The sequence below is a fragment of the Cavia porcellus genome, unplaced genomic scaffold (genome assembly GCF_034190915.1).
Source record: "Cavia porcellus strain 051 isolate PalLab524CR breed Dunkin Hartley unplaced genomic scaffold, mCavPor4.1 scaffold_6, whole genome shotgun sequence".
Taxonomy (NCBI): domain Eukaryota; kingdom Metazoa; phylum Chordata; class Mammalia; order Rodentia; family Caviidae; genus Cavia; species Cavia porcellus.
Genome location: NW_026947489.1, coordinates 32,136,094 through 32,162,711, shown reverse-complemented (window position 1 = coordinate 32,162,711; position 26,618 = coordinate 32,136,094). Strand labels below are relative to the sequence as shown.

Genomic DNA, 26,618 nt, shown 5'->3' with positions numbered 1-26,618 from the left:
TTCCCAGCAGCAACTCAACAGCAGTCTCGGGATTATACATGGTGTATGTACAGGATTGCCCAAAATCCTCCGAAGTCCAGTCTTCCAGATACGGATGATTACTGGACTGTATTCCACTTCCTCTAGTATACTTTGGGTGACAGCTCATGCTAAAGTCATAACCAAACTCCAAGCCCTTCTCTGTTTGAGCATTCCCTGTTATGTTATAACTTCTAATCCATCCCATCCTGTTGCCTGTAAATGAATCCAGCTCATATACACAAATGCTGGAAGTGTAGGAAATCCCACAGGCCCTGGGTGCTCATCTGGGATTTGTCTTAACTGTTTAAGATTAAGAAACTTGCCCACAATTATACAGCCAGTAACTGGCAAGACAAGCATTTGAGTCTTAGTTTTCCTAACTGCAGAGTCTGTGTGAGGGTGATGGAACTGTCAGATGGCTCTCAAGGACTCTGCTCCGGAAAAACAATATTCTGATTTGATTTGTCAGATGACCTGGTCCACATTAAGAGAGTCGGTGTTCAAGGGATTAATTATGAGGCATACAAAGACTCTCAGGCTCTAGTGGCTCTCTAAATTTCAAGTGTTGAGCCTTCCATGAAGATGGTCAAACAGTAAACAACAGCAAACCAGCCTCACCAAGGTTTGGAATCCAAACTCTGGAAGATAACAAGTTGGAGAAGAAATGAAGGATGGAGATGGATCCCCAGGAACCAAGAAGGACCTGAAGGAAGAATTGGACCCCACAGGGCAAAGGAAAAGACACCTCAACAAAGAAAAAAGAGGTGTCAAATTGCACTTTCTCAGTGACCCCCAGTTTAAGATGAGAGAGAAGAGGCTTAAATCGACAGCAATGTAATAAGGGCAGATGACTCCAGAGGCCTCCATGGCCTCCACAGAAAAACAGGCCAGCAGAATTCATTCAAGCAATACAGAGATAGTTCAACATATGCAAATTGATAAATGTAGTATACCACATTTTCAAAAGCCAAAGACAAAAACCACATGATCTTCTTAATAGATGCAGAAAAAGCACTTGGCAAAGTCCAACACTTATTCATGATAAAAATCCTACAGAAAATTTTAACAGAAGGTCTTTATCTCAACCTGATAAAAGCCATCTATGACAAACCAACTCAGCATCATACTAAAAGGTAAAAAACTGGAAGCCTTTCACTCCAAAATCAGGAAGAAGACAAGGATGTCCACTATCACCACTCCTACTCAATAAACTTCTGGAAACATTAGCCATAGCATTTAGACAAGAAACAGAAATAGGAATAAGGATAGAAAAAAAGAAATTAAATTGTCATTATTTGTCAATGACATGATATTCTACATAAAAGACTCACAAACTCCACCAAAAGACTCCAAGATTTAAGAACCAGATTCAAGGATGGAACAGAATGCAAAATCAACACTCAAAAATCAATAGTATTCCTGTACAATAACAAACTCACTGAGAGAGAAATTAGGAAAACAACACCCTCAGAATACCACCAAGAAAAATGAAATACTTAGAAATCAACCTAAAGAAGGAAGTAAAAGGGTTTTCCATTGAACATTACAGTGTATGAAAAAGGAGACTGAACATGGCATCAGAAAATGGATAGATATCCCTTAGTCTCACATAAATAGAAGCAATATAGTGAAAATGGCCACACTTCCAAAACAGCTACACAGATTCAATGCAATCCTGATCAAAATACCAATAACATACTTCACAGAACTGGAGAAAAAATCCTGAAATTCATATGGAACCAGAAGAGACTGCAAATAGCAAAATTCACTTCTGAGCAACAAAGGCAAAGTAGGTCATCATCATCCCTGACTTTAAATTATAGTGTAAAGCTACTATGATAAAATCAGCATGGTATTGGCCAAAAAAAATCAGATCCAAGGATCAATGGAACATATTATAGATGCAGAAGCAACTCCAAACACACTTATCCACTTTATTTTCAACAAATGGGCCAAGCACCTTCACTTTGAAGAAAGCATCTTTAATAAATGGCGCTAGAAAACCTGGCTTTCCATATGCTGAAAATTAAACCTAGACCCATGTTTATCACCATGTACTAAACTAAAATTAAAATGGATTAAAGAGCTAAATAGTAAAACAGAAACACTAAATCTGTTGGAAGATAGAATAGGTAAAACATCCTCTTTGATCTCCTTACTTCACCTCTGCAGAAGTTGCCTGAACTATGTCTTAACTTGCTATTCCTATAAGTCCTTGTTTCTTCTACTTGTATAACACAAAAGCAAATTTTTCCACTGGCTTTTTCACCCTAAGCATTCTGAACATGTTAAGACTAAATTCAGATCTTCTGAGAGCAGCATAATTGTTAAGAATGTGGTTGGGCCCCCATTTACTAGGCATATACACACAATTTACGTGACCACATTATGTTGCTTTCAGGAGCATATTCTCAAGTCACACAGAAGCAGCATGAAGATTAATGTACACTCACTTTCAAATCATTGCAGCCATATAATGAGACCATTCTCTCTGCTGAGCTTGTCTCAGCACTTCTCAGCCTCACAGTGTTTTGTCAAGTTTTTTAGACTTGGATGTGAAACCGCCCTGTGGGTCTGAAATTCAGGAGACTGAACTATAAGCCCGTGATTAGATTTTTTTTTTTTTTTTTTTGTCTTTTTTCCTTTTTATCAGTACCGGGGATTGAACTCATGACTGCCTGCTTGCAAGGCAGGCGCTTATGCCACTGAGTTAAATCCCCAGTCCCGTGATTAGATTTTTTGATGAGAGGTTCTCTGGGAGCTGATTGCTTATTACAAGAAATGCAACAAAGATTGCACAATTCTTAAATTGTTGCATTTTGAAATGAAATGGAATTATCTGTCATCCAGAACAGGATTTAGTATTGCTATCTGTTCATTTTGGTTTCTTTTTTGTACCAGGGATCAACTCAGGACCTTGCACTTGCCAGGCAGGTGCTTATGCCACTGAGCTATCTCCCTGGCCAATATGGCTAGTTAGTGACCAACTAAAAACAACTGGTTTAATACTTTGCAATTTTTATCTAATACACTTTCATGTCTTAGATATATTACACATAAATAGAAGATATAAGACTTTAGTCTCCACTTTTATGAAATGTAAAAGAGTTACATATTTTATCTGATTCACTCCGATCATGTGTCAAGGCACCCTCTAAACTCTGGGGCTAAAGATAATTTTGTAAATACAGATTCGGAGAGAACATGGCGGACAGACAACAGCAACTACCAGAGGCTCTCTGAAAGGTTCGGCTCAGAGGCCAGAAATAATGCGGACTAGGGAGACACGAATCAGTAGAGATATGCTCTGCTGACTCAGGAACGAACTGGGCTGAGAGAATCCAACTTGGAATACAGTCCTGGCGCTAAAATAGGAACAGAAAAATCTCGGTGTGGAGGCTCGACTCCGCGCCTTTGGAAACCGGTTTGGATTTCCCGCCGTGCGGCGGCCGGCTATCTCCACAGCGGCTCAGCAAGGAGAGACGCGCCGAGCTCTGGGAGCGCCGAGCTCTGGGAACGGGAGAACGGAGTCGAAAAAAAAAAAAAAAAAAGGACGGACAGAGGTGTACACGAAAACTGACTGGTGGCGAGGTGAGTAAGAATCTGACCCCCCACCACAGTTTGACTCTAGCGGAGATCTCTCTGGGCGCCATTCCCCTCTCGGACGGGATTGGAGAAAAGTCCCTGGCCTGAGTGACGCTGCTGGCGGACTCTCTAGGCCAGACTAGCCTAACCCAGATCCCAGAGCCGGACGATGGCCCGGAGGAGCGACTGACTTCCGCGTAGGCTGCCTCCTCCGACTCCCTGGTGCGCAGCGGTGGGCGGGAACAACTAGCCAGCGCAATTTGATCAGGCTGTGGCTGACAGGCAGGGAAGCCGGGCCTCCTTTGTAAGATTGCATTTTATAAGGAACAAAAAATATGGGGAAGGGAAGCAACAAAAAAAGCTCCTCAGCCCCCAATCCTGAGAAACAGGCAATAATGGACGCCGCACCAGTATACATTAAGCACCATATTGAGAGCCTCATAGACCAATTCAGGAATGAAGTTATCAATGATCTGAAGCTAGAAGTATGCAGAATAGTTAGAGAAATGCTAAACACCACCCAGGAAAAAACAGATGGTGGAATGGAAGAACAGAAAAAGAGGGGAGAATTGCTTGATGGAGAAAACAGAGAAAGCATTGAGTATGTGAAGCAGGTTCAAAGGGACTATCAAGAAATTAATAAGTCTATACAAGACTGGCATAACAGCTTGAAAGAAACTAAGGACAGACTATCTGAACTGGAGGGCAGACTTGAAATATGGGAGAATGAAATGAAAAACTTCTTAAAAATAATAAAGAAACAAACAGCAATAATACAAAAACAAGAAGATGATAAGAGGAGCCACCACTTAAGGATTAAGAACATAGAAGAAGAAGTAGGGACACAAACAAGTGAATTACAAAAGCTACTCACAGAAATAATCCAGGAGAATTTTCCTAATTTAGCAAAAGGTAAAGATACTCAGCTGTATGAGGCATACAGGACCCCAGCTACCTACAACCCTAACAGAGAAACACCCAGGCATATAATAATAAAAATCCCAGAAATTCAATACAAGAACAGAATATTAAAAGCTGTAAGAGACAAGAAACAGATCACTTACAAAGGAACACCCATCAGAATTACAGCAGATTTCTCTTCACAAACCATCAAATCACGAAGAGCATGGGGGGAAATAATTCAAGCTTTGAAAGATAATAATCTCCAGCCAAGATTGAGATATCCTGCACAACTGTCCCTGGAAATTGATGGAAAAACGAGGTGCTTCCAGGATAAAGAGGAACTGGGGGAATTTGCAACCACCAATTCAACTCTACAGAAAGTATTGCAGGATATTCTAAAAAAAGAAAAATACAAAGAACCCAGAAATAGTGGCAGGGAGGCCACAACGAATGGAGCAGACAACAAAATGAAGAAGACAAACTGACAGCTACTGACAGAAAAAGAGCTCAACAGAAATGAGACAGAGAAGATTGGATGATAGGAACAGCTATTTTTGAGAAAATGACATCTTAATAGGTAATGCTGATTCAGTACCATCTTGTTTTGAAGTCTCATCTAGCTTTTGTTCTTCTGTCTCCAATGGTCTAACCAGGTTGTATCTTATTGGATTTTGTTATGTACGTTAGCATAAGCAAAAACCTTTTAAAGACAAGGAGATTATACAGAGACCATTGTTCATTTTCTGTTAGTCAATTCCAAATACTCTATAATGCTGTCATTCTCTTAAATGGTTTTACATTGTTTTGATATACTTAATGCTACAGTATATGAAGTTGTACTCAAGGACTTCAGGGAGGGAGTCAATATGGTAACTATTTTTAAGTCGGAAATATCTGGTGGTGAAACACTATTCTGCTTAAAAGGTTATGTTTTGATCTGCCCTGTTTCGCTGTTATGCCCTCTTTTTCTTTTTCTCAATCTCCACTCCATTATATACTTTTTTATTGTTATCCATTTAATTAAAGGGAAAAATATAGCAGGATATAATATAGTAACCCACTTTGACTTTCTATTTTCTCGATTTGAAGCCCTGTATTACTCTCACCATCTTGTTTTTGACTGAGGTTCCTCTATTCTGTTTTGCTGAATAGTATCAGGTTCGAAAGTTTAGGCATCAGCTGAGAAGATAATGAGATTCATTATAACGCCCATTCTCGTTGACTTCTATCTACTTTTGAAGACCTACAATATCTCCAATGTTTTGGTTTTGTCGGTTTTATCCTTTATGGTTTTGTTCAATAGTATTACAACTAATGATATAGGCAATTCTATTAGAAATAGCGGGAGGCATTAGGGTAACCATTGTTGATCACCTTGTATTATGTTTTTATATTATCTATTATATCCACCCTTTTGACTTGACCGATTCTGTTCTGTTATGTCACATTTGGTTTTACTCTCTTCCAAAAAAGCAATAAGAACAGTGGGAGCAATGAAACCCAAAATGTGTAATAGTCACTGTACAAAAGAGAGGAAAAGAAAATGCTCTAAACTATATAACTGCATGTATATTTAAATGTATAAGACAGAAAATGATATCACAGAGTTCTAATGGATCATTGAACAGAACTGTTTGCAGTATCATTGCTGGAATGTCCACTCTACAAACTTTAATTCTGTGACTTGAACAATTATTTCTAAGATGGCAATATGTAATCTATTAACTAGTGATTTCCTACTGCGCATTTTTTTCTTCTGTAAATCTGTATAACTTGTACCCTTCACTGTTTTTTTTTTTTTCTTTTCTTTTCTCCTTAAATAAAAATTAAAAAAAAAAAAAAAATTTTGTAAATACATATTCCTGCCATCAAGTTATATGCTTGATTCTGGTCTCTATATTCAGAGGTGACAGGTACCACGACTTCCAGACAATTACTCTAAAATTGGTTCCAGTCTAAAGTTCAGAGATAGCTTTCTTATTTTGGGGGAGTTTTAAGATTGAGTGTGCTTTAAGAAATGAGGCCATAAGAGAGGCTGACAGATAGGAGTCCTGCAGTTGGTAACTGCATTCCCTTACTCTCAAAACTGTGACTACCTATAATCCTAGATATTCAGAAAGCTGAGATGGCAGGAGCACATTGTAAACTTGAGATCAGCCTAGACAATTTATCCAGATCCTGTCTCAAAAGAAAAATGGATGGGAAGATTGCTCAGTGGTAGCGTGCATATTTTGTGCAACTCCTAGTACAGGCCAAAAAGTATCCTCATGTGATAGCCACATATGATCGTGCTACCTATAGTCCATACAAATCATTTTTGATTCTTTCTCTGAAAATGGTAAAGAATTCAGAGCTTGGGAATAACATAAATGACACTGAAATTAGAAAACTAAAGTGGAAAGCGTACATCACTATACTTCAGGTCTCTTAAGGTCTCACCTATAACTGCGTATTTCAGATCAGCCACATGTGGAACCACAGCCTCGTAAGAACAGAACTGCCAAGCTATCCAGGTACAGTACAAATAATTATCTTCCACAAATTGGCTTCTAATCAGGTTTCTAAAAACAAAGTTAAGGTATGTTCAGTCCTACAGTAGTCAGAGTTCTCCAGAAAAACAAAATCTATACCATGGGTGTCTATGGCCTATATACAGGAAGGCTGGGGTGAATTTAACAAATTGGCTCACATAATTGTGGAGTTGAGGAGGATGGCAAATCCAATACCTGCAGGTATAAAGGGAAGAGTGATAGTTCATTTAGAGGGCAATCCGTTGGCGGAACTCTCTCTTCTTTAAGGAAGATCAAGCTTTGTTCTATTAAGGCCTTCACCTGATTAGATGAGACCCACACACATTTGGGTGGTAATCACCTCTACTCAGTATCTACATACTTTAATGTTGATCTGGAAAATATCTTGAAAGAAACATTTAGAAGAACACTGGGGTCATTATTCTGGGGACGACAGCCAAGCCAAACCAATCTACACAATTAACTATTATAAGCACCTATTGCCACAAGTGGACGAGTTCGTTTTTTGAGTATTATATTTTAGGGATTAAATATTCTCTAAACCCAAACACAGAATATATACTTCCTTAGATCCTACAATTCCTCTCTGGGAAACCTCAACTCAATGTAGATGGTTTCTGAACAGACAAAGCAAAATTTTAGAAGAGACACAATAAGATTCACTGTCTCCCAAATGCCCATCTGCTATATTCTAGAGAGAAAAAGCAGCAATGTTCTGGGAAAAGATGTGGCCAAGAGATTTCTCTTCTTGAAATATTTCCCACCTCAAAAGAATAAGGCAAGAATTGTTTGCTTGTCAAGGAAATTCCCTGAGGGAAACATTAACTTTGGAACATCACAATTTCAACAAAGAGGTTATAAAGCCCAACAAATAATATCTGAAGCTCATTTTCTCACATTCAGTAAAAAAGAAAATGAGAAAGGGAAAAGAATTCTCACATAAGCAGCTTTCCTGTGATACTTAGTGCTTCTTTTTTGGAAGAGACAGGACTAACATCTTTGAGTTTAAACATGGTAGCAGGCTCTAAGAAAGGTGGCCTGCAGAGGGGCTACTGCACTTGTAATGCAAGTCACAATTTACGCTGGGCATGATAATTTGGGATTTTAATTCACAAAATTGTCCCTTATATTCATAAAGAGAAAAATAATATGCTTATGAAACCTTTTATTTAAGAAAATAAGCAAGAGATGTAAGTCAGAAAATTCAAAGGGTCTAAGAAACTTTCTGAAAAAATCTAAAGCCACACTCATTTTGTTATTTTCTTGTCTTTTTTATAACTCAAAAGAGGACAGCATGCTTAACAAGGGGAAGAGAAAGTCTCTAAGGAGAAAATTCATACACATTAACTGGTTTGGAGCTCTCATGTAGACAGAACAAGAGAAAATAGGCTTCGAATTAGCAAGAGTGTTTCGAGGTAGTTATGGAGAACTATCAAATATTGATAGAATTATAAACAAAAAGGGTGTCATAGAGAGACTGAAGACTCTGCTTCCAGAAAAGGTCACAATGATAACACCCTAGGACAGTGGTGGCAAACCTACGACACACATGCCACAGCGGGAGCACAGAACTCTCTCTGTTGCCATCTGAGCCAAGGCATCCCAGCTGCCCAGAAGTGGATACCAGTTGTTTTTTTCTAAACTAAAACATCATTATTTGGATTTAATTGCAATGCTGGCACTTTGTGATAAATAAATCGGTTTGGAATTACAGTTTAGGCACATGGTCTCTGAAAGTTTCACCATCACTGCTCTAGGATTTTGAACACAAAGTACTAAACCTCCTATCAGCAAGGATTTCTACATCCTGCATCCGTGGAGCCAGTCACCCTACAGTGTAACTGGCCAGATCTCTCTCCACATTCTTTTTTCACATACACACATTCTTTTTTCTTTCAATTAGTCTTTCAGTCCAAAATACCCCCAAGACTTTGAGGAAATATGAGTGGTTTGGATTGCCTGATGTGCACCTTTTATCCAATAGCCAACATCACTAGTATTATATTTCCTCCCTAGAGGATGCATTGTCATAAAACACACACACACACACACACACACACACGTTTATGCTGACACACTATCCATGCCAAATGTTGGTCACTTTCTCATCACTTTGACAAAATACCTGACACCCACAATTTAAGGAGGACAGGCTTCTGGATCATGGTTTTAGAGGATTTAGGCCATGGCTGGTTGGCTCCAAGGCAAAATCTGCTCACCCAATGGCAGCCAGAAAGCAAAAAGAGAGGAAGAAGGAAAGAACCTATTATAACCTCAAAAACCCAAAATGTGCTGTACTTATTATAACTTGCTCTCTTCCTGTAAAACTTGTGTAATTGCCAGTTAAGCTGCAACCTTGTAACATACCCACCAGGTAACCCCTTCCCTGCCTTCCTGGTTCCTGCAACTGCTTGTTCCGCCTCCCTGGTTCCTTTTATGGAGACAAACTGATCCAAAGACCCTGACCCCTCCCCTTGCAGCTTGCTACTTTATAACTCCCTGCAGCCCCTGGCTCTGGCACACACTTCCCTGGCTGCTTTTCTGGGACAGTGCTGCCGCTGAGCTTAGCTAATAAAGCGCCTTTTTAAAAAATATTTTGGTGTCCGTCATTTTTCTGCCCATATCAAAACCAGGCTCAAGACTACATCCATCCAAGTCATTTCCCAAGTGACTTGCTCTCTCCTACTCTGAACATAGGATACATTTTAGACCTAATCCATAACATTCTTCTCCTGAGTCCAGAAGGCTCATGTCTGTCTATTATTTTAAAAAGTATTAGTCTATTTCTAATTGTCACCAAAATTTTAAAAATTGCAGCACTGCTGCAAATTCTATGTCCAAAGTCTCCTCCGAGATTCAACGCAAACTCTTAGCTGTGGATCCCTGTAAGTGTCAAAAAGAAAGCTAGTTCTTCAATATACAATGGCAGAGGGTAAACATTCCCATTCTAAAATGCAGTGACAGGATACTAAAAAGGAAATAATCCAAGTGAAATCAAAATGCAGTACGGCAAACATTAAATTCTGTAACTTCGTGTCTGGCATCTGTGGCAGATGATGGTAAGCCATGAATTCCAAAGGGCTTGGGCAGCTCTGTTCCTATAGTCTTGCTGGTTGCAGCCCTTATGGCCTCTCTCTTGGACAGGATCCACTCACTGCCTGCTGTTTCTTCAGCAGACCTTCCACACCTTTGGCATCTCCAACTGTCTGTGTCTCCCCTGAACGGTTAGCTTCACTCTCATAGCTGCATTCATTTCTCTCTCAGGAACACACTACTTGGCCTCCCAGGACCTCTTTGCAAATCTTGGTGAAAGGCTCCATGACCCCACAACTCTTGCATTTGGCATGCTTAAAAAGCTAGCACCATGTGGATGATGCCAAGGTCTTCTCCCAGCTCTAGAAGTAGCCAAGCCCCTTTGAAACATGGCTGCAGCCACTTCTAAGTACCTAGATAGCTAAACTTAGTGATATACTTTCCAAAGTAATCCTGGAACAGGACTCTGAGGCCATCTTTTAAAAGCAATGGTCTTTCAAAGTAGTTTGAAAGTATGGTGGGGTCTGGCTAATTCTTAAGAATTTTTCAAGTTATTTTTATCCTGCTACAAATTACATAGTTTCTTCTTAATGATAATGATAATGTTTTCAGCAGCCATGCTCTCTTTATCCCCAACTTTGAAGATATTTGTTGTCTGGTGAAACTACAAACTTTGTATGTCCGCTTTTTGCTCCCAATTGTCATATAGAGCAGGCCTAAAGCAGTCACCAGTGCTACAGTCAGAATACTAGCCTGCCTTGAAATTTCCTTTGCAAGATTACTTAGCCCACCTCTCTAAATCTCAGTATCCTGTAAAGTTTCAGGTCATAGGCAAACTATAAGCAAAACTTTTTTCCAGAATGTAACATGCATGATCCTTGGTCTGGTTTCCAATAATGTCTCTGTTGCACTTGAAACCATGTGAATCTGACCTTTACTGTCTACACTCCTATCAGCATTCTGGTCTTCTGAGTTTTGGCAAAAATCACCCATCAAGTTCTGTTTACAGCCATGTAGGACTTCTCCAGCTGGCATCTCCAATCTTTTCCTAACTCCTACCACAAAAATGTTCCAAAAGCTTCTGAATCACATAATCAGGAACAGTCACAACAATGGCCCAGTTTCATTACCAATTTTCTGTGTTAATCACTTTTCCATCACTGGTACAAAATAATTAACACTTGCAATTTAAATAAGGCAAGCCTTATTTTGGCTCATGGTTCTCATAGCTTTAGAGGATTTAGCCCATGGTTAGCTGATTCCAGGGCAGAAAAGACATGGCAGAGGGAGCTAGTAGTCCTACAGAACTAGGAAGCAGAGAGAAAAAAGAGGATCTCAAAACAAGTGTATACACTTCCGTGCATGTCCTCAGTGACCAAACCCTTCACACTAGGCCCCACCTCCAAGCATGGGAACTTTGTAGGACATTTTAGATGCAAATTTTAACACTAAACTAAAATACAGATAGATGGGAAATTGTTCTAATAATGATCTGTAACATTTTTCCCTCTGTGTAAAAACATATTCTTTTTTTTTTTTTTTTTTTTTTACATATTCATTTTCTATTCCAAATGGAATGATAAATTGTTCTTCTGGAGAATTATCTATTTCTATTGGGCTATCTAGATATTTAAAAGCCAAAATAAAATAAAGTCTAAAGATTTCTCAAGCACCAACTTTACTTTAGGAATCAGCTAACTCCAACTTAGTTCACTCTACATAGCAAATCTATCTTTTCTAGAGGGAAGATAATAGAAACAAATAAACTGATGGAATTTAAGGAAATGGAAAACAATAGAGATAAGAGAAAAGAGATAAATTGTTTACATGACTACTTTTTCCCCATCTATAATTTATCACAGAAAATATATTTGTCAAAGAACAAAACATTTCATCTACCTCCATTATCTCAGCAATTTTGTCCTTTCCTTCCTTTAATTAGGCACTTCTAATCATTTTTTATTCATAACTGGTAGCCATTCTTCCTTTAAAAATTCTCACACTTTTGGTGAGAACCCTGGGCACTTCAGAAACAAAATACTAAATACAGAGTGGGGATTTAGCTCAACAGCATAAGCACCTGCCTGGCAAGTGTGAGGTCGTGAGTTTGATCCCTAGAACAAAAACAAAAACAAAAACAAAAACAAAAACAAAAACAAAACAACCTAAATGCAATGTAGAACACATCTTACTAAAATGATGTAATGCTGTTCTGCATGAAGTTAGGATAGGATGTTTCAAATACAAATATGCTATCTAGGTCCTCCCATGTGTATAGGTAAACTAAGTTCAAATTATATCATCAAATCTGGCTTTTAAAATTTTTAACTGAGATTCATGGTAAGATTCATGTTTTTGAGATATGAAGAAGAGGAAATATTTTCTAGCACAGAGGATCTAGTTTTTATTTTCAACCATGATAGGTCAGGAATCAATACAATGTCCAGGTTCCCGTAAAAAGAGATAGTGTAAACTGAACTCTACTTTCATAGCATTCATATGTTAAAAGCCTAATCCTAAACATGACTGCATATGGAAATAGAGCCCATAAGGTAGTGATAATGGTTCAGTGAGCTAATAGGGGTATGAGTGAGTTCCATAGACAAGTGCCCTTATAAGAAGAGGAATGAACATTAGAGAGCAATCTCTCTGTCTCTCTATCTCTCTCTCTCTCTCCCCCCGACCCTTCCCCTTCTCCTCTCCTCTCCCTTCCCCTGGGTCCATGTATAAGACATGTGTGGATACAGAGAGATGGCTCTCTACAAGCTAAGAGACCTTTGTAGTACCTTGATCTTGGACTTCCAGCATCCAGAACTAAGAGAAACAAATTCCATGGTTTAAGTCATCCAGCGATATTTTGTTATGACAGATTTAGCAAGCAAAGGCAAAGCTCAACCTGCAGACTGGAAGAAGCAGGCAATGGCCCCGGGTCTGAAAGCTCATAAACTAAGATGAATAGTTAAGATTTGAATAGCTGATGTGCCCTCTGGGCTAGAAGACCCAAAAGGAAAACTGGATATAGAAACACGCCATGTAGTCACAGTGAGTTCTGAGATTTAAACCAAAGGATCAGCTATCCCATAGCTTAGTGATTTAGAGAAAAACAATATTTAAATCTCTAGTGCTCCCAGCAATGTGACCTTCAGCAAATTTTTGTGAGCTTCAGTTTTCCCATTTGTGAAACATGGACAAGGACAGCATCTATTTCTTATGAAAGTTTGATAGAATATGTAGGTAAAGAGTTCAGCATGATATCTGACTCATAGAAAGCACTTACTTCTATGATCTAAAGCAAGAAAAGGTTAGGGTAGATAGACTAAGATTGCTACTTACAAGCCAACATGGCAGGAGGACAGGGTCAAAAGCTGCACAAAGGGACAGCTCACAATGGGGTTTAAGAACAATTCAGAAAGGATCCTGCATTAAAACACCAACTAAAACCCCACGATATTATAAATAAAATTACTGGATCCAGGTCAGGAGCTGGCTCTTTGTCCTAGGAAGCCTTGCTCATGTGGATAGAAGAACAAGTCATCATTCTCATGGAAAAGAGGTGGTTCACTCAGAGCGTGTGAAAGACAGAGTAACAATGGCTAAGAAGTCAGTGAAGGGTGACAAAGCATCCCTGGGCTAACAAGAAAAGGAAGCCACCAGCAATCAGAAGCTTGAGGGGCTGGGGAAGGGAGTGGCTGCTGGCTGCCAGTGGGACCCGGGCTGTAGGACAGAGCCCTAGAGGAACAGTGGCTTTTTCCAGAGGAATTCAACCACGAGTAGCCTGAGGTCTGGCAGGAAGGACAGGGAAACAAGCTGATCCACCTCTTTCCTGCTTCCCTCTGACTTCTTGCCAGTCCCTCCCATTAGCAAAACCCCAGCAGAAGCCAGAGACAAGCAAGGGATTTAGCCCATAGTGGTCACCTCATTGGGGCCCAGAGTGGAGAAGGAGAGGTATATGTTCCTGGAGGTGAATAGAATATGCAGTTTAACTTTGAAAGAATAATAGGAGCCTATTGTCCCCCAGAACAAGATGGGGTGCTGGGGACACTGGTTATAGAATTAATAAGAGGCTTTCTTCGGTCTCACTGTGACTTATCAGGCAGCAACAAGTTAAGAATCCCTTTGTCTGTTCAGGGGCAAGAAGACCTCCTCTGTAGGTCCTTTACCCAACACACATTCTCTTCTGATTAAAATCCTCCATGTGTATTGCAGAAACTTTAACACCTACTTCCTGCTAGAGTGGTTGCTGCTTTCCCCTTCAATTTTCTGAAAGTTTAAATTATTTTCTATAAATTCTATTTCCAAATGAACTTTAGTGACCCTGTTCTCCTCTACAGAAGGACAAGGTTAGTTGGAAATGTTTTAGGATCTGTTGCTTATACAAACACAATTCAGAAAACAAAATAGAAATCTTCTGTTTCATCTTTAACCTGTGTCCTAAATACTAGAGTTTGTTTGCTATGGGATTCATTGAAGAGCAATGGAACTTTGATCATTTTCCTCTTGGAATGTGTTGCGAAGATGCTGACTTTGGGATCCAGCCCTCTCACCTCTGTCCCACTGGATATGCACTCATAAGTCTTCTTGACTCTAATGCATAGTTTTGTGTGCACAGTGCAAGGATAAAAGAGACAACTGAGGGATCAGAATGGCATTTCTTTACTAAAAGTAAGGGCAATAAACTTTACTCAAAAAAGGAACCAGCACAGTAGCAATGAAAGCCATTACTTTTCTCTTCATTCTAGAAGGCGACATTGTAAGTTCTCTTAATTAACAGAATCCTTTGCACATCACATTGAGCAGAGCCTTTCCCTTTGAAAAAAAATCTGACAGCACAGCAAACATATGCATTTTTGGCTGCGTGTCAAGCCATATTTATTAACTAAGTGCTAGGGTGGAGGATGATTTTCTTGCCAACAGGATTCACAGGACACAGAAGTTGAACACACATCAAGGAATGAGCCATTGCTATGACAAGCACAATCACTGCCAGTAACTCCAACTTTGCTGGTGCTGTCACCACTGACCACATATACCACAGACGAACACCTAGGATTAAACACAGTCTCCCAGTACTACAAGAGTTTGGGGGCCAATCCTCAGAGATACTGGAGACTAGAGAAAGTAAGAGCTGATCGGATGGAAACTATTTTTTCCTTCTCCCCACCGTTTTAGGCACAAGGACCTTTTTGGACCTGAACTCTCCCATATCGTGTTGGTGGAAAGGAGTATCCTATTCATTAGCAGTCCCCATACTCAGCACTCTCTTTGCAAAACAACATCTCTGGAAGAAATCCAATGACTTGTGAAACCAACAAAGAGAGCATAGCAGGTAATTAAAGTACAGGCAGGTTTTGGGGGGTGCCTCTCCACCCTCTGCCCATACTCCCTACTCCTCCTACTTCCAAAGGTCCAAATCTTCCTTCTTTTGTGTCTCCTGCCCTATCACCCCTTGGTAGTTTGTGAATACAAGGGTAGAATAAAAGATAGTTACAGGGTTCACCTAAGGTGACAAAGTTGGCATACGCTAAACACTTAGCATTATGCAGCCGTCCCTTAAGAGTGCTCCAAACCCATCAGTCATCATGGAAAAATTAGAAGCTTTACTGGATTCCTGCCTCTCCAAACAGATCTTCTGAGCTCCTTAATGGACTCCATAATTCAGCATTTGAGAATAGAGCCTCAAACCAACAAGACTGTCTCTGTAACACGCTGTCAGGCAACTTGGAACAGACAGAGAGGAACAAGTCAAAACAATCAGCAATTGCATTACAGGGATAAGATTAATCTTGAATGATGCCCAAGTCTGACTCACATTGTCAATTATTATATATGATCTCTGTGAGCAGGCCATTTTCCTAACTCACTGAAACATCTGCACATTTCAATAGGCTGAGTATTACCCCGTCTACTGCCCCAGGTTATTTTCGTTGTGAATTATGTAATTTAGTGAGTGACACAATAACGAGAAGAATGTTTTTTACCTGTTCTTTGTATGTGATGTTGTCGAATGATTAGTGCAACAGGCAAAATGTCTCAGAACCTTGGACTTTGACAAGGTAATCCGTTCTGTGACCTTGGGCCTGTTACTTCTCCTCTCTAGGCATCTGCTTTAAAAATGGAGAGAACAAATATTCTTGCCTCTTTCACCACTGGGTATAAAAATGTCTCGTAGGGCCAGAGATTTAGCTCAGTGGCATAAGTGCCTGCCTGGCAAGCATGAGGTTGTGAGTTTGATTCCTGATACAAACAAAAAAAAAAAAAGAAAGAAAAGAAAAATGCCTGGTGCTTGCCATGTACATAACCACTGGTCCTTAAAACTAAAGCCCAGAAAATTGAGGCTAAAAGCCCACTAAAGTGAGTAGTGGGAATTTAAAATAAGACAGACCAGGTGAGGTGGCACTCATTCATAATCCTAGCAATCTGAGAGTCTGAATTAAGAGGAGCAGAAGTCCGAGCCCAAACTGGGCAACTTAGAAAGGCCCTGTCTCCAAAAAAAATTCTTTTTAAAGGTTGAGGATATAGTTCAGTGGAATACCTTGGAATCAATCTTCAGTACCAAAATAATAAACAAACAAACAAAAAGTTTGTTCCACCTTCATTAGCCATGTGGAAAACTGTGTTTAAGGAGTGTTAAGGTTTGTATCTAACTGCCCCCAAAACCTTATGTGGTCATAAGTAAGGAGTTTCACAGATGGCTGGATCAGGATGGGTGATTCTGTAATTAAAATTATGGTGCTGGGATTAAGGGTCCCACCCTGGGAGGAATGAGCAGCACCGTCCAAAAGGCAGATAACTTGGATGGAATATAAAGAAACAGAAAGGAGCTGCCTTCTTGCCTTCTGCCTGCCCTGCTTAGCCATGGACTGTTTCTCCTCTGTGATGCTTGTTTGTCATGCTGCCTGGCCTGGGAGCCAGCTAGCTATAGACTGAAATCTCTACAAACTGTGAACCAAAATAAACTTTTCCTCTTTTAACTTCAGGTGTTGGGTATTTTTGTCTCAGCTGTGAGAAAAGTAACTAAAACAAAGAGAAACTTAAATCTTTGTCCAATGATAAGGGGGAAAAAAGAGAGCAGCTAGAGCAATCTAGGAGGTAAAAAGATTACTTTGTTAGGTGAAAAATAAATTTACACTTAGTCTAAAATACATTCCATAATGATCAATTTAAAATGATGTCATGAAAACACTAGAAGGAAATAGGTTGATATTTTTATTGGGGATTTTCTAATGATATCATAAAATCCAGATCCCGTGGAAGAAAATCTGATGAATTTACTACATAAAATTTTAAATTTTCTTACAGAAAAAATAGATACACCTTAAACCAATGTATCAAAAGTCTAGGAGCAATGTTTGCATTCACATATGAGAAAAAAGACAAGTGTACCTAACATAAGAAAAAAGACCAAAAAAATGCTCTTTAAAAATCAACATTATCATCATGAATACAAAAATGAGCAAAGGAAATGAATAGGCAGCTTAGAAAAGAGGCAAAACACATGTCAACATATGGAAAAATGTTCACAACTGAATACAAACTAAAATAATATAGATACTCTGATTTTTACCTATCAGATTAACAAACATTTAGATGCTTTTCCAGTTTCCTGATTGATGTAGACTTGGAGAAATGGACATGCTACATCCTTAAATAATGGACACTAATAAAAAGTTGTCAGCTTGAGAGTGTGTGTGTGTGTGTGTGTGTGTGGTGTTGGAGATCAAACTAAGGACCTTGCACAGGCTAGGCAAACAGTCTGCCACTGAGTCACATTTCTGAGCCTTATAACTGGACAAGATATGTTAAAATTTATTTAAGAACACAGATTGATTCCTTTCCAGAAATTTATTCTGTAGATATGCTCCCAAAAGTGTACAAAGAATATTCACTTTAGTATTTTTGTAATAACAAATCTGGAAGTAACTATGCAGTGCAACAGACCAACTATGAAGTGTAATAGGTGCAGACATATAATACCACAAGCTATCCAAAGTATGTTCCTAAGTGAAGAAAACAAGTTCCAAAAGTATGAGCAAAAAACCAATCTCATATGAAGTTAGGAAAAGGATTAGCTAGGCCTGGAGGTACATGCCAGTAATACCAGTATTTGGGAGGCTGAGGCAAGAGGATCACCATGAGTTCAAGGCCAGCCTGAACTACATAGCAAAGACCTCGTTTCAAAAAAAAAAAAAAAAAAAAAGCAAATACAAAAAGCAGAATTCTATAATATTTAGAAGTGGGCTGTGTGTGTGTGTGTGTGTGTGTGTGTGTGTGTGTTTGCACACGCGCACGCACGCACATACATATACGCATGTGTGTTGCTTAAATAAGTTTTCCCTATTGTCTCAGAAACTGGGTGTTCCAACACTGACCTCAGTAAGTGACATAATTTCTAAACAGAGGTGTTACCCATTCAGGATGTGCTGAAAGTTAATGGAACTTGGACAGTGACTCCTAGCTCAACCATCTCCATCTGAAAGAATAGTTAAGGTTCAAAAAGCAAGGGCAAAGAGCAGAACTTGGAGAAGTGTTACGAGCCTACTAATTTTAGAATCCTCCTCATGTGACAGGCTGCACGGGATGTCAGGTGAGAATGAAAGGAAGAGAAAATCTCAGAAAAGGTGTGGTGGAGTGCCTCACAAGTGGAAGAGCAGCACCTCACCCAAAGCTCAGTTCTTCCTGACCTGTAAAAACAGCCTTTGTTCCGTGTTACTCCTGAAATAGCAAGATAGAGACTGCATGTGTGAGGTTGGACTGTGTTCCCCAGCACACAGGGCATACAACGGGGTGCATGCCTCTTGCCTGGATAGACTAAAGGGCAGAGAGGGTCTAGAATGATAAGCTGCTCCAACACAGCAGAGAGGAGGCTGTGGTAGGAGCAAGGTGTTCTGTGAAGGCAAACATGCTAAGCTTTCCCACAGGCCAGGGGACCCTCTCACAAGCTAGCCACACTGGTGCTGTCCGCTAGAGCAGGACAATGCCACCAAGAACATTTCGTGAACGTTTGGAATTGTGAAAATAAACTTGAAGGAGAGTCATTAGAAGCTAGGCTCATTCCACACAAGAAAAAACCAACTTTAGGTATCTGCCATCCAGAGGTCACAGATACCTGATTCCAGGGCACCCACTGAGTAAGATCCTGTCCTTTTATATCTCTCACCTCTCATGCAGCCCTGGAAGAGAGAGGGTTCCACAGAGGATATAAAGGAGTGGAAAAGTAAGGTGGAAGAGAAGGAAAACCGGATGCCACTCACTGCAGGTTTCTGAACCAGGATTAGGCCTAAGCTTGGGGAAGGGGAGCAGTTGGAAATGAGATGTAAAAAGAAAATTTGCATTGGATCAAGTAAGCTTTAAAATACACTCACGAATAAGAGTGTTTTAACATTCAGCCAGGTCTGAAAAAGCTTCAGGATCTGCTCAACATTGTCAAGGGGCTATGCCAATGGTAACCGAAGAGAATTAGAGAATAAAGCCACTTTGCTGACGTCCACCTGTGTCTAGCCCATTGGATGTACAGTCCCACTAAGCATTCCTAAAAGAATAAGGAATTGTTAACTGTGCTTACTCAAGTTATGGGACTAGGATGTCACATATGTGGGGAACTTTGTTATCTTTATCCATGCCTTTGACATTTTCTTTTAGTCTAAACATAAATACTCAAAATTTAGAGCCAGTTCAGGTAGGAAGATGCACCCCTGCATGCTACTGCTGCCATTGGAAGATTTGCTTTCCTTGGGTAACCAGTGTGGGCAGGGAGAAACAGCTAGACATGTTCTGTGTGCCCACAGGCTGCCATTGGAGCCCCTGCTTCCTTTGGGCAGCCATTGCCCACCAGTAGAACCAGACAAACATACCCCTGTGTGCCTACCAATATCAGGGGGGTACCGGTGTAGAGACACAGGCTGAGAGAAGAAGCAGCCCCACTACCACATACCCCTGGCCATCAGGAAAGCCTTAGTGTAGCTGCACAGGTCTGGAGAATAGCCTTCCCCACATCCTGCTAAGTCCCAGAGAAACTGGGTTCAGAGAAACCCAGGTGCCTGGCCCATTCCCCTACACCACAGAGGTGTAGCCAATGCAGGAAGTGCCTGGGACCCACAACCAGCTTGTTGGGGGGAACCCAGGAGAATGTAAAGACAAAGAAGCAAAAGGCAATCACAGACCTCCAGCCCACACAGAACAAGTCTGGGAAGTGTCGACACGGAAGAAAATGGAAATTATACACCCAACGCATCAAAAGAGGCTTCAAGATAGACTTTCAAACCTTGAAGACAGGATCACAGCTAGTGATCATAAAGTAATGATCTCTTTAAAAAAAAATAAGGAACCAGGAAATAATTCAATGGCTAAAGGATGATGCAAAGAAAAACAATTTAAGAATGATAGGCATCAGTGAAAAAGCAGAGGTCAACACAAATGACATAAAAAGACTATTTATAGAAGTAATAGCAGAAAACTTCCCAAGCATGGAAAGAGGATCCAGCACAAAGATAAGTAAGACATATAGAACTCCAACTAGCCATAGTGAAGATAAATCTACACCCAGGCATATAGTAATCAAGATCCCAGAAATTCAGCACAAAAATAGAATATTAAAGGCTGTTAGAGAAAAGAAACAGATCACCTATAAAGGAAAACCCATCAGAATCATGGCAAACTTCTCAGCACAAACCATCAAATCTAGAAGAGCTTGGAGTGAAGCATTTTAAATCCTGAAAGAAAACAACTTCCAACCCAGATTAATGAACCCTGCAAAACTGTCTTTCAAAATTGATGGAAAATAAGATGTTCTTTCATGATAAAGAACAACTGAAGGAATTCCTGACCACCAAACCAACCCTACAGAGAGTGCTGAAGGATATTCTAGGGAAAGATAAAGATGATCGTGGTTCCAGGAACAGCAGCAGAGGAGGATGGACAAACAGAACAGGCAATTGAATGCCGGGGAAAAGGGAGGAGCCAACAACAGGAGGATAGTATGGCAGAGACAAAGCAATGTATGCTGGTTGTAACCATTAATGTAAATGGCCTCAGGTCAGCAATAAAAAGAAACAGGAAGAGTGGATCAAGAAACAAAATCCATCAATATACTGTATACAAGAAACACATTTAACTCAAAAGGAAATTCATAGACTGAAAATCAAAGTAAGAAAACAATTGTTCCACGGACGGGAGAACAGAAAAAAGCAAAGATAACTTGCCCATTGTCTTGGTTACTTTTTTCTCATTGCTAGGACAAAATAGCTGACATCCAAAATAAGGGAGGGAAAGATTTATTTAGCTCACTGTCGTGTTCTTTTCAGTCCATAATCAGCTGGCTGCAAGGCAGGGTGGCAGGGCACTGGGCAACACTTCAAGGCAGCAGCCAGAGCAAAAGGGCCAAGGACAAGCCTCTTTTTTTCTCCTTTGTATGTACACAGGCCACCCGCTTCCTCCCCAGGGCAGGTGCAACACTCCAAAATCTCCTTGCCCTTCTTTGCGCAGGAAGAACATATTTACAAAGTAAGACCCATGGCTCCTGCTAAGTCTCTCAGTTAAACTTCTAAACTACCCAAGCTAACACAGTGTATCAACCATAACACCCATCAACCACAGAATGGATAAGAAAGATATAATATTTTCATACAATGAAAAGCTACCCAGCTATAAAGTAGGACGATCTTAAGGCTCTCCGTAGGTAAATGGATGCAACTAGAGATCATGCTGATGAGTGAAATGGTTTGCACTCATACAGATGAACACCAAGTTATCTTTCTAGCATAAAAAACTAAAGGAATTAGTGGGATCTAAAAAGCACAATAGATATTATGACAGTGATAGGAGGAAATCCCTAAAGTGGTAACCACTGTTAATTTCCTACTGTCTTGTTTTGAATTCTTGTATCATTTTCATAATTTTGTTAGGTTTAATTTCATTCTGTCTTGTTTTGTTAGATTTTACTGTGTCTAATGGTTTGGCAGCTATTTTGAAGATAATGGGATATATGATGATAACCATTATTGGTTTCCTATCATCTTGTTTTGAAGTCCTGTAATGCTTTCATTCTTGTGTTTGGATTAGTTTTGCTCTGTTTTGTTTTGTTTGATTTCATGGTTGTGATGATGTGGACATCTGTGTTAAAGAAAATGAAAGACATGGTAGCCATTGCTGATTTCTTGTTGTCCTGTTTTGAAGTTCTGTGTTGCTTACATTGCTCTGTTCTGATTTACTTTATTCTGTTTTGTTTGGTTTTATTCTCTTTAAAATAAACTTTTAAAAAATTACTCAAAATGTAACATGTTTTAAACATGAAGCTAATGCATACCTTGTCACAAGATACATTTGTTTATGAAAACTCTCTTCCCGGAGCATACATAATACACTTTTAAGAATGCTGTCTTTCAACTTTCACACAGTTAACTACTACCTACTTAGTCTAATCAGTTAATATAGTGTGGAGTTGTCTATCTAGTTGATTCTACAAGGCACTAGAACTTTCTGGAATCTATCCATGGAACTAGCTAAACACTGAACAGCTCAGAGAGGAAGGTTCCAGGCCACCAGGACTATGGCCAACCTTACTACCTAGGAATATTCCCAGGTGCATTTTGAAAGCTGCTTTCAGGGCTCTTGACACACATTTGATGTATCAGGAGGCCTCAGTGTGAGCAAGCTTGGGTCTAGAGAGTTCCATAATGTCTGTCACTAGGATGTTCATTTGTTTACCCATCACTCTATCAACCAACTTGTATTAATACCTAGTTCTATGATTGACTGCTATTTATTATACCCTGAGGCAGAAAACAATAACCAACGAAGCTGAGAAAAAATTTTCTTTAGTTGTCCCTTTTCCTAAGAACTATTTGGTAGATATACTGTAGTATTTTCACATCAAGACAATGTTGTAGATGGTCTGTGGCCTTGTAGCCTTCGTGACTGGGATAAGGTGGTTTCTTGCCTTTCCAGTGCATAGGCTGGAGTGGGTTCTTTATTTAATGGCTCTGTCAAAAAGATAGGAATCTGGAAAAGAGCAGGCTTTAAGGTTTTAGCCCTAACCAAAGGCCTCTTGCTTTTGAGTCATTATAATAAAAAAGATAGTTCACCTCAGTTTATATTTTTGCCCTCCCTTTCCATGGAGGAAACGTTTTTGTATCTCATTATAGTAAGTTTTCCAAAAACTACATTTTGAGAGCTATAAACTCCAGGCTCAGGAAAAAGCAACCAGGAATTCTGTCTGTTTATTCTAGGGAATAGTAAGCAAGGAGATCATGAAGAACTGTAACAGTAAAGGCTGTGCTGCCACCTCGCCCAGCCCCCAACTGCAAGATCCACTTCCAGTGCCCCCCCACCCATCCACTTTTCATACGAACACATCTCCAAGGTACCTGCTGGGTTAGGGTCTTCTGAGCAGCTGTCATCAAGTCCTGTGGGTGACAGAGCCAGCACTTTAGGAATCCAAGACTGGAGAACTAATGATGAGAGGGCCCAGACATGGGCCACCTGAACGCGAGCTGCATAGGGAGAGAAAGACAAAAATTAGGCATCATTCCTAGAAGTAGCCTGAAGTCAGACCCATGGTCAGGAGCCAGATGACACAGGTACTGAGGTCAGTGCAAGGCGGCAAAATGGAGAAAAGAGGGAAGGGAGGACAGAGAAACGAATGGGTCAGGAACTACATTGTTTTGAAAAATAGTAACAATAATAGAGGCAATTTCTATTTGGCCTAGAAACTGGCTTCTTTTTTCAGGAGGGTCTTGCATTATCTTGATAGCAATCTGCCAGATAATTAACCTGGATTTTGGAATGAGCATATGCAGGTAATTGTAGATCCTAACGTAATTCTCTCTGCCTTGTTAAATATCACCACAAGACTGCCAGGAAGGAAGTTGCACAAGAGTGAAATGTAACAGTTAATTAACAATGCGAAAGAACATACTCTGAAAGGTAAGGACAGGAAGAACTCTATAATCGTATAAATTATTCCTACTTATTGAGTGCTAAAAGCACAAGTTCCAGACATATATAAATAATATATCTATATAAATAATTAAAAACATAAAGAAAATTACATAAGCAGGAACCAAATCTAAATTTAGTAAGGCCCCTGCTTTTAGAACCCCTATAAATTATACTTCTCACCAGCACCTTCTCCAAAAGAAAATTAAGATGAGAAATATTTCACTGTATCAAAAAGAACTGGCCACACCATTTCCTTTCTCTGGGTTTCAGTTTACATACAGGAATTCATGCACACACAGACACACACACACACACACAGAAGGAACAATTGAACTCTAAAATCCCTTCCAGCTCTTACATATGACCTCCTTAAAAATTACTAGTCTATTCATTAATTACAATTCTGTTTACACTTCTATTTTTTAGGATAGTGATTTGTTTCAGGCTTGATTTTTCTGTTTATATGGTAAAACATCAATATAAATGCTAGCATCTTAAACATTTCTGAATTCCAATTTTGTGATGTATGCCTTGATCTATCTTTAAACAGCACTTCCTCTAGCAATATTGGAAATGTTAATTCAAATTTCTTTAATCTATAGAATGACTGTCTTTGGCCAAAAGGCTACATTGTTATTTCAACCTTCATTAATTAATTAGCTGTTTCTGAATCCTTGAGAATTAGCTTGCTGTTCATTTCCTTCAGAGGTAGAGTTTACATGGTGCGGGAGCTCTGGTGTATAAATTAAATAAGTGAGTTTCATTTTCTATAAGTGTGAAATACAAAAGGAGCATAACTCCGTGGGGTTCTTTGCTCTAGCAATGGTTACATTTCAGTTCAGAGAATGGTTATCAAGTAGCCTTGGTTAATGAGACAAGGAAAAGTTAGGTGTAGTCAGATTTGGCATAGCTTTTTCCCTGCACGGCTCTGCTTAGACTCACAGATAACAGTTAAATCACAACAAATATCTTCTTGAATATGAACCTTGTGATAACGCATATATATATTATCTCTGGTCTTACTACCAGTAGTCAAAGTAGATAGTACCAGGAAACTGAGTAAGAAAGGTTAAGTAATTTGCCTTTGACCACAGAAGAGACAGAAATGAGATTTAACCAGGGTCTTATCTACTCCAAACCCAATGTTCTTTCTAGTATTTTCAGACTGATTCTGAGATCCTTCTCAGGCAACAGCAAGCAGCGCTTAAGCCCTTGGGCCCCCGAAAGAGTATACAGAGTTTGAATATTTGACCTAGGATTTACTAGTGCTGAGGTCTTATGTAAGTTTCTCAGCTTCATTGAGCCTTTGTTCTCTCATCTGTTGATAGCAGAACTTACTACACAAGGTAAAATGAGGCTGTACTGAAATACTGTCATAATGCAACTACACACACTTAGGAAATTCCTTAGCAGATAATAGGCACTCAATGCACAGTACTTGTTATTGGTTTTCTGGATTTTTGTTGCAGTGCTGGGGATCAAACCCAGAGCCTTCACACATGCTCGGCAAGTCCTCTGCCTCTGAGCTCTATCCCCAGCCCTTGTTGTTTTTGAATTTTATTTCTTCTAGAAGCAGAATTAATTCAAATTTTGCAGTGGAACAAGAACCCTTTCCATGTTATCCATCAACAGCAAGTGCTTTAGAAATGCTTTTTAATTAGCTCTATGGTTTGTCAAAAAAATATTCTCAGTCTGAGAAAACTGTATGTATAGTATATTTATTATTAGGATACACCATTTACTAGATGGCAATTAGTCTCTTTTTCCCTTTATTTGTGCATGTGTATAAGCATGTATATTCAAATAGCTATGTTTTTATGATCACAGTTTATCATCAATTACTCATCTCAATACCTCAATTCCACAGAAAATGTTTTATTCCAGAGTGTCTCATATGGCATGTGACAGTATGTCGACCTTTGAAATTGTTTATTTACCACTTAGTACCGTACATAAACTTTGAAGATTATCAACATGTAGACTTTGGAGAAAAATGTCACAGAGAAAATAAGTACGTGTGTGTGTACGTGTTTGTGCGCCCCTCATACCATTCATTTTACTATGTAGTTATGACGCTGTTAAGCTCATTAGTCAAATTTCTGGGGCCACAGCAATTATTAGAGTGTTGATCTGACAGTTAACAGAATGGTCACCCCAATGCTTTCCTTACTTTGGAGTGATATAATTCAATTCTCACACGATTTTCTGTCTCAAGTGGCATCATAGTTCTCCAGGGCTTTCAATGGCTTGTTCTACCTTACATTCCCATGTGAAGGAATATTTCCCAGGTAAAAATGTAAGAGCAAAAGGGACAGCACAGGTACAAACTCAGAGCACTTCTTGAAAACAGTGTTAAATGGTTTTTCCCCCACTCCTGATATTTTAAGTTTGAATATTTGATCTAGGATTTACTAGCTGAAGAATCTATTTCAAAATCTAGGACCTTTCTCTATTATTGTTACAAGATCATATTCTTCTTTACCCAGTGCTATAGTCTGAATGTTTATATCCCTCCAAAATTCATGTTGAAACTTAATCTCCAGTGGTGTAGTACTAAAAAGTAGAACCTTTAGGAGATGATTAGATAATGAAAGTTTCTCCTTTATGAAT

General features: G+C 39.4%; 1 long non-coding RNA gene across 1 annotated transcript in view; it reads right to left on the bottom strand.

Moving 5' to 3' along the window:
* LOC134476412 (uncharacterized) overlaps positions 1 to 24,025 on the bottom strand; it is a 28,406-nt gene extending 4,381 nt beyond the window's left edge. Inside the window, exon 1 of the long non-coding RNA XR_010048024.1 lies at positions 23,435 to 24,025. This is a non-coding gene — a long non-coding RNA (uncharacterized LOC134476412). The remainder of the gene's footprint in view (positions 1 to 23,434) is intronic.
* Between the last annotated feature and the right edge of the window lie 2,593 nt (positions 24,026 to 26,618).